The sequence below is a fragment of the Gossypium hirsutum genome, chromosome A12 (assembly GCF_007990345.1).
Source record: "Gossypium hirsutum isolate 1008001.06 chromosome A12, Gossypium_hirsutum_v2.1, whole genome shotgun sequence".
Lineage (NCBI taxonomy): Eukaryota > Viridiplantae > Streptophyta > Magnoliopsida > Malvales > Malvaceae > Gossypium > Gossypium hirsutum.
In genome coordinates, this window is record NC_053435.1 from 17,926,225 (window position 1) to 17,934,287 (window position 8,063).

General features: G+C 30.4%; 1 long non-coding RNA gene across 1 annotated transcript; it reads right to left on the reverse strand.

The window, feature by feature from the left end:
* Positions 1-3,622: 3,622 nt before the first annotated feature.
* On the reverse strand, positions 3,623-7,286 carry LOC107933028 (uncharacterized). Its single transcript, XR_001693543.2, has 6 exons — positions 6,779-7,286; positions 6,613-6,646; positions 5,837-5,901; positions 5,395-5,479; positions 3,998-4,095; positions 3,623-3,863 (listed from the first exon to the last, which is right to left on the reverse strand). It is a non-coding gene; the product is annotated as an uncharacterized lncRNA (long non-coding RNA).
* Positions 7,287-8,063: the final 777 nt, after the last annotated feature.

An 8,063-nucleotide genomic window follows, 5' to 3' on the forward strand; every position in this document is an offset into this window, starting at 1 on the left:
CGTAGTCACATTATCGGAACTTTCTTGGATTTCTCATATTCAACTCAAATAGCCATTCATCACTATTCAGTAACATATAAGTCCTAATAATTCAATTTAAACACATTTATTTGTATATCGACTTACCTCGTACTTATTCGAACGGATGAAATTAGCTAATCAACGACTTTCGACTTTTCCCGATCTAATTCTGTTTTCTTTGGTTCTTGATCTATATAAATTCAAATTTAACTCTTTTAATCAAAAAATCATTCAATTCAATCCATATATACATATTTATGGCATTTTACAAATTAGCCCTCACATTTTCACATTTTAACACTTTAGTCCCTATTTTATAAAATCACAAAATACACATAATTTCATATTACACATGCTAGGACAAATTTTCCTCTAACCCATATAAGCCCATATAATTTATTTATTTCACATTTTAGTCCCTCAAAATATCATTTTCATAATTTTTCCCATAATAATCAAATTCATTAAAAATCTCAATACAAAACATATTTATCTAACATCAAGCTTCCATATTTCATCAATTAACATTATAAAGCTCACAAATCAACAATGGCATAACTCAAAATCATCATCAAATTCTGAAATTGAGGCATGGGCTTAATAGAACACAAATCAACAATCACAAAAACGTAGAAATTATCAAAAACGGATCAAAAATCACATACCTAATAGATCTTCAAAGTGCCGAATGTTTTTTATGCTTCAAACCCTAATTTTATTCTTCAATTTCGGTGTCCATTAAGATGAATGAATCAAATTTTGTCTTTTTTTTCCTTAAAGTATTAACTAATTTACACATTTACTAAATTAACCTTGTTTCATAACATTAAAACTCCACTACCATTAGGCATTTGTGTCCATCCATTATTCCAATGGTCAAATATCAATATAAGGACCTCACATTAACTAAGCCATACCAATTAGACACTTTTATCAATAGAATGCAACTTTTGCATTTTCTGAAATTAGGACTTTTTTTTAAATTAAGCACACAAACGATCAAATTTTTATACGAAACTTTCACACATATTAATTCATATATTATAAGCATGAAAAATAATATTAAAATATTTTTTTGACTCGAATTTGTGGTCTCGAAACCACTGTTCTGACTAGAGTCTAAACCGAGTTGTTACATATGTGGATCAAGGGGATCTTAATCAAGGCAAGTCACAATGTGGGCAACTAAGAGAGGCGGGATCTCGCAAATGATATGTACCAAAAATGAGTGAAACGATTTGAGTTAGGAGACGACATAATCCAAGGCAAAGGTTCTAAGGGGTGGGACTTCCCGATAGTGAGACTAGTCGGGAAAAAGCCAAGGCATCGAGAAAGTTTTGGGGCGAGTCAAACTAGTGCCATTACAAGGATACAGCAAGGGTGTTGCAAGAATGAGTGGGGCAAAATGTCATGGGGCGCGAATCAAAGGCAGTGACAATTACAACAAAGTGTTCTATAGAGATTTACATATTGAATAGGGCTCATTTGACCCACTTGAACGGGTTTGATTCGAAGAATAAGTGACGAAGCCCATCCACTTAAAACCTTGGTGGCCCAACAAAGAAGTTATGGGAAATTAGGGCTACCTTGGTAAATAGGGAAAGCAAACTGATAATATTTGGTTTTGTAATCTTGGAGATTGTGTAAATCCCTTAATTGTAGATAAGCTTCGATCTCGTCTATCGATGTAATTCAATCTATACCATCGATTTTGGGTGAGCTCAACTATAAATAGAGAGCCTCATTCTCATTTGTAATCATCCATTATATCCATTATTCTTTGAGTTAAAGAATATATTGAGAGCATTTACTCAAATACCTTGTGTGCATTACTTTTTTGTGGTTATTCTACTCTTTCGAGCTTTTTTTGTCTTTGAGATTACTTCCTCTATATTTTGGTACCTTAGAGGAATTCTGCGAGAATCCTTATTTTGCGAGAGTTAGGCTGACTTAGGCGTATTTGAAGCAAAGGAATCACCTAAGGCCGCACGTATTGCAAGACAAAAGGTCTAGTTTGTGGCACTAACATGTGAATCTTTGTCAACAATGTCAAAACTCCTTTAACATGATACAAATGTTGGGTGCAGTGGTAAGACATATTACACTCTAAAGGGAAGAACGTAGATTCAAACTTTGGAAATGACATTATTGGAAGGGGCAACATAGATCGTAAAATGGACATGAAAAATTTTAAAAAAAGGTAAACTACACCCAAGGTTACTAAACTATTAGTACGTTTACATTTTGGTCACTCAACTTCAAAAAGTTACAAAATGATCGTAGAATTATTTGAAAATTTTCATATAACTCATTAAATTATTTGAAAGTTATTATTTAAGTCATTGAGTTGTTAAGTTTTTTTTTAAAGTCCGGCTAGCGAGCTCTAAATGACAATTCAATTATCAGCATGGTGGATCGATACCCATCAATAAGTAGAAAAACATACTTTAGACCCAAGTCGATCTAACGATCAATGTTAGAGATCGGAGAAGAAAGTTGTTTGGATTTTGATTTGCATATTCATGACGTTCAAAGTTGTTTCATGAACAAAAAAGAAAACTGTAGAAGAGAAGGGAAAGAGAGCGTTCGATTGGTGCAGGAGGTACGAACAGAGAAAGCCAACCAGTAGCGATTTTAATAGCTCAATGACTTAAATAAAAACTTTCAAATAATTCAATGATTATTTTGTAACTTTTTAAAGTTGAGTGACAAAAACTTAAACTTAATAATAGTTTAATGTTCTTTGGTATAGTTTGCCCAAAAAAATCGTGCCCTCATAGATTGAAAGATAGCCCTTTTTTTTTTTTTTACCTTCAACCTATGAGCAAGCTTAAAGACTGCCAACCTTAATACATTTTGTTACCTAAATTCCTCAAGTTTTTTTTGGTCTGTCAAATAATACAAATTTCACCTCAGATAGTTACGTTACAGGAAGAATAGAATCATTACTTGCATTTCTCTGTTGATACAACAGTTCGTCAGTTATATTATGTATTTTGTGATTTAGGGTCATATGTAAGGATTTTATCCCTCTTGTTTTAACATCAAAATGAAAACACAAACACAAAGAAAAAACCAATATTTTATTTTCAGCGAATCCTTTGCATCAGACAATACTAGCACTACAAGAAAACAAACTTTTAGCGGCGCTTTTTTTAGCCTTTAGCGGCATTTTTAAGCACCACTAAAACTATTTGTAACGATTTTACAAGCGTCGCAAAAAACACCGCTATAATTTTTGTTGCAAGAAAAGCGCCGCTAAAAATCATGGCTTTTAACAACGTTTATTAGGAAAGCGCCGCTAAAAGCCATGACCTTTAGCAACGCTTTTCTCACAAACGCCGCTATAGAATATATCCTTTAAAAATATATATTTTATTTTAATTAAATAATATTTATTTCTATGATAAATACTATATTATGTTTAATTTTTCAAATTTAAACTTTAAACTATATCCTTTTAAGGATAAATAAAAAATATTAATTAAATTAAATTTTCTATTAAAATTTAAACTTCAAAACTAAATATAAAAATTAATAAATTTAAATTAACTAAACAAGAACATTGATCAAGTTAAAAAAAAAAAAGAGAATGAAGAAATTAAGGGTCAAACATTAGCTCCAATAATTGTTCAAAATATAAGACAGCTATATTCAAATAGAAACTAAATAACAACTAAAGCATCCAATGGAATTTCACTCTTCATCACTAAATGTTTCCTCATAAACATGGCTTCATCCAAAACAAAACCTCATACCATTACAATTTGCGTTTTAAGCAGAAGCTGCTGCAACCTTTTTTCTTGCTGCTGCAACCTTCTTTCTTGCTGCTGCTACAGTACCTATGCATCACCCCCAATAAAAAATTAGAACATTTTGAAAGAAAAAAAAACCCAAAATTTCTTACAAGAATAGAAATACGCAATGGAACTAAAATCAGAAAGCAATGAGCCTAAGGACATTAGCATTTTCCTACCTTCCCTGAAACCTGTCTTGAACCTACGAGGAACGTGGCGAAGATACCTCTATACACCGGTGATGGAGATGTTAGCCTCATCTAATTGAAATCAACAGCTGGAAACACAAATAATCACACAAGTTAAAAAACCCAAAATAAGTACTTAAACACTTCAATTTGCAACATTTAAGCACTTCAATTTACAGCATTTAAACACTTCAATTTGCAGCACTTTAACATCTCAATTAACAACATTTATACACCTCAATTACAGCGATAAAACATCTCAATGTCCAGCAACTAAACACTTCAATTTGCAGTACTTAAACACTTCAATTTGCAACATTTAAGAACTTCAATTTACAGCATTTAAACATTTCAATTTGCAGCACTTTAACATCTCAATTAACAACATTTATACACCTCAATTACAGCGATAAAACATCTCAATGTCCGGCAACTAAACACTTCAATTTTTAGTACTTAAACACTTCAATTTGCAATATTTAAGCACTTCAATTTACAGCATTTAAACACTTCAATTTACAGCATTCAAACACTTCAATTTGTAGCACTTTAACACTTCAATTTATAGCATTTAAACACTTCAATTTGCAGCACTTTAACATCTCAATTAACAACATTTATACACCTCAATTACAGCGATAAAACATCTCAATGTCCAGCAACTAAACACTTCAATTTGCAGTACTTAAACACTTTAATTTGCAACATTTAAACACTTCAATTTACAGCATTTAAACACTTCAATTTACGGCATTCAAATACTTCAATTTACAGCATTTAAACACTTCAATTTGCAGCACTTTAACATCTCAATTAACAACATTTATACACCTCAATTATAGCGCTAAAACATCTCAATGTCCAGCAACTAAACACTTCAATTTGCAACATTTTAGCACTTCAATTTACAGCATTCAAACACTTCAATTTGCAGCACTTTAACACTTCAATTTACAGCATTTAAACACTTCAATTTGTAGCACTTTAACATCTCAATTAACAACATTTATACACCTCAATTACAGCGATAAAACATCTCAATGTCCAGCAACTAAACACTTCAATTTGCAGTACTTAAACACTTCAATTTGCAACATTTAAGCACTTCAATTTACAGCATTTAAACACTTCAATTTACAACATTCAAACACTTCAATTTGCAGCACTTTAACACTTTAATTTACAGCATTAAAACACTTCAATTTGCAGCACTTTAACATTTCAATTAACAACATTTATACACCTCAATTACAGCGATAAGACATCTCAATTTCTAGCAACTAAACACTTCAATTTGCAGTACTTAAACACTTCAATTTGCAACATTTACTACTAATATATAATTTTAGGATTCATTAACTAAGAAAAGGAAGGAAAAATATTCTTACTGTCATGGAATATCGCCTGCAACCAGCCATTCTCCTTCTTTGTCCTGGTAGGTGAGAATATAATCATCTTCATCACATTTCTTGTCTGTTCATGACATGAAAAAGAAAAAAGCAAGCTGAATATTGAGATTTTTGGTATTCTTTTATCTTTTGAGGAATTTATGTATATAATCAATGACTTTACCTTTGGCAAACATGGTGATCAAGGAGTGATTTATATTTTAAATCATGAAAATCTTTTACTTAAGGAAAATAATGTTTTAGTATATATATTGTTGGAGTGATTTAAACCTTTTTGGATCTTATGCGTTTAAAGACAGAATCAAGTTGTTGCTCCAAATTTTGAAGCTCTCTAAGACTCAAATAAATATAATTAATTATTTATTAAAAGAGAAAGATGCATGCCTTGAATGTATCTGAAATTTGAAGCCATTGGGGGTACCTCAGGTTTCTTTGTAAAGTCTGCATTCTAGCTTTAAGTTTTGCATGTTCCCAGGTCCAGTTTCCCTGTAAAAAAACATATTGAAATCATCCCAAGTCAACAAGTAGAACATATTTGGTGTAATAACTATTATGATGTTGATGTAACAATTTAAGTCAACAATAATAAAGCATTCAAAAAATATATAAATTCTTTAAAATTTCAAGTAATAAATAAATATTCAACTTTATTTCAATTTAGATATCCCGTTGAAGTTGATTTTCAATGTAGTTTTTTAAATTATAAAATGAAGTTAAATTTTCTGAAAAATATACAAAAATTTATTAAAAATTTGTGAAAGATCTTAAGATTATAAAAATAACTCAACATCTTTATCACTCTTAAGATCTTGTATAAACTCAACATCTTTATTGAAAGGCAGACTCAACATACCAAACAGTTTAACCTCAAATTTGCATTGGTTCAGATGTCTTTACTCACGTCTTTATTGACAGGTTTTATGGAGACTAATTGTTCTGCTTTCTAAAAAGTGAATCTAAATGCATAACTAATAACCAGCACCCCTATCATTTAAAACACCAACAAATAGAAAATGACTACATTACTTCAAAGGACAAATAGAAAGTACTCAATTTATCACGTAGACTACATTACTTCAAAGGATCCAGAATTGAATGCAAATAGAATCACAATCAATCCAATCCCATGAAATTCAAAGAAAACATACAGCAGAACTTAGGGGAGAAAAACAAATAAGCAAGAGAACAGACGCATACCAGTGGGAATATCTTTAAGCTGAGTACCACGACCCTGAAAAGCAAATCAAAGTTCAAAAAACAATCATAACACAAAGAAAATAAATTGAATGGCCTACACATGACTCTGAAGAGCTGGGTTTTCAAATTTCCCCAGATATTTATAGGTTTGATTCACAATTATTACCCAAACTATCATACAGTCCATAAATTTGCTTTCCACCATTCTATTTTCTCTCTCCATCCAATCTCCCTTTTCCATTTCTTGCTTTTATCTCTTCTTCTTCCATGTCTCCTCAACCTGACCCATGCCTGACCCGATTTGTATTATCTGCTGGCGAATGCATTCCTTTTTCCTTCACTTCTGGAGAAAACAATTGCTGAGGAAACGCCTCTTGCTTCTTATTCTGGTCTCCAAATCAAACGTTTGTTTTCTCTTTTGAATATCCGATTTGAGTTTTTGGATGGGGGAAAATTATAACAAGTTGAAAAAATCAACGGCTTCACAAACCGGAAGATTGGGGAGGGTACGTAACGCCGTGGGTAAAGGAAATAGCCGAGAATTTGACTTGCTTGAAATCGGTGCATTTTAGGAGGATGATTGTTAATGATTCAGATTTGGAAGTATTGGGTAGGTCTAGGGGGGAATTTGGGGGATTTGGTTAACGAGCGGGTAAACAAAAAACAATTTTTGGGAGTGAGCAGATTTTGACTTTTTTTATAAAAAAATAATGGCCCTTTTGAGCTTTTTTTTTAAAACGACGGTAATTCTTAATTTTTTGCGGCATTTTTACAAAAAACGTCACTATAACTTAATTTATTGTGGCGTTTTACCCAAAAACGTCATTATTGCTCAATTTTAATTTTTTTTCATTTTTAACACATTTTTGTCTATTTTTTTCTTTCAAAATTTTTGTGCTGAGATTATCATTTTTTAGATTTTTTTAATTTTGAATATTAAAATTTTTAACTGAAATATGGACTAAAATATTAAATATTAAGTTTTTAAGTTTTTAATTTTTAATTTTAAATATTAAATTTTAAATTTTAAATTTTAAATTTTAAATTTTTTTGAAGATTTTTATAATTTTTAAATTAACATATAAAATAAAAAAGGAAACTTTAACAGAAATAAAATGGAATCGATGAATTAAAAAAATACAAAATAACACAACAATACAAGCATTATTCTTTTAAGTATGGTCCGCATTAGTTGTTTAGATTTTTATATAAATGACATTTAATTATATGTATACACCTAAATTTTGATAGAGATACATCTCAGAATTATATATGAATTTTAGTTTAATATGTAATTGTAGACGTGAAATTCTAATTGTGATTTAAATGTATAATTGAAACTTTAATTTTTATCTAATCATGCCCATTTAAAAAAATAAATACATCAATATATTTTTATATTGAATAAATATAAATATTTATGTATGCAATATATAAATATAAAATAATGT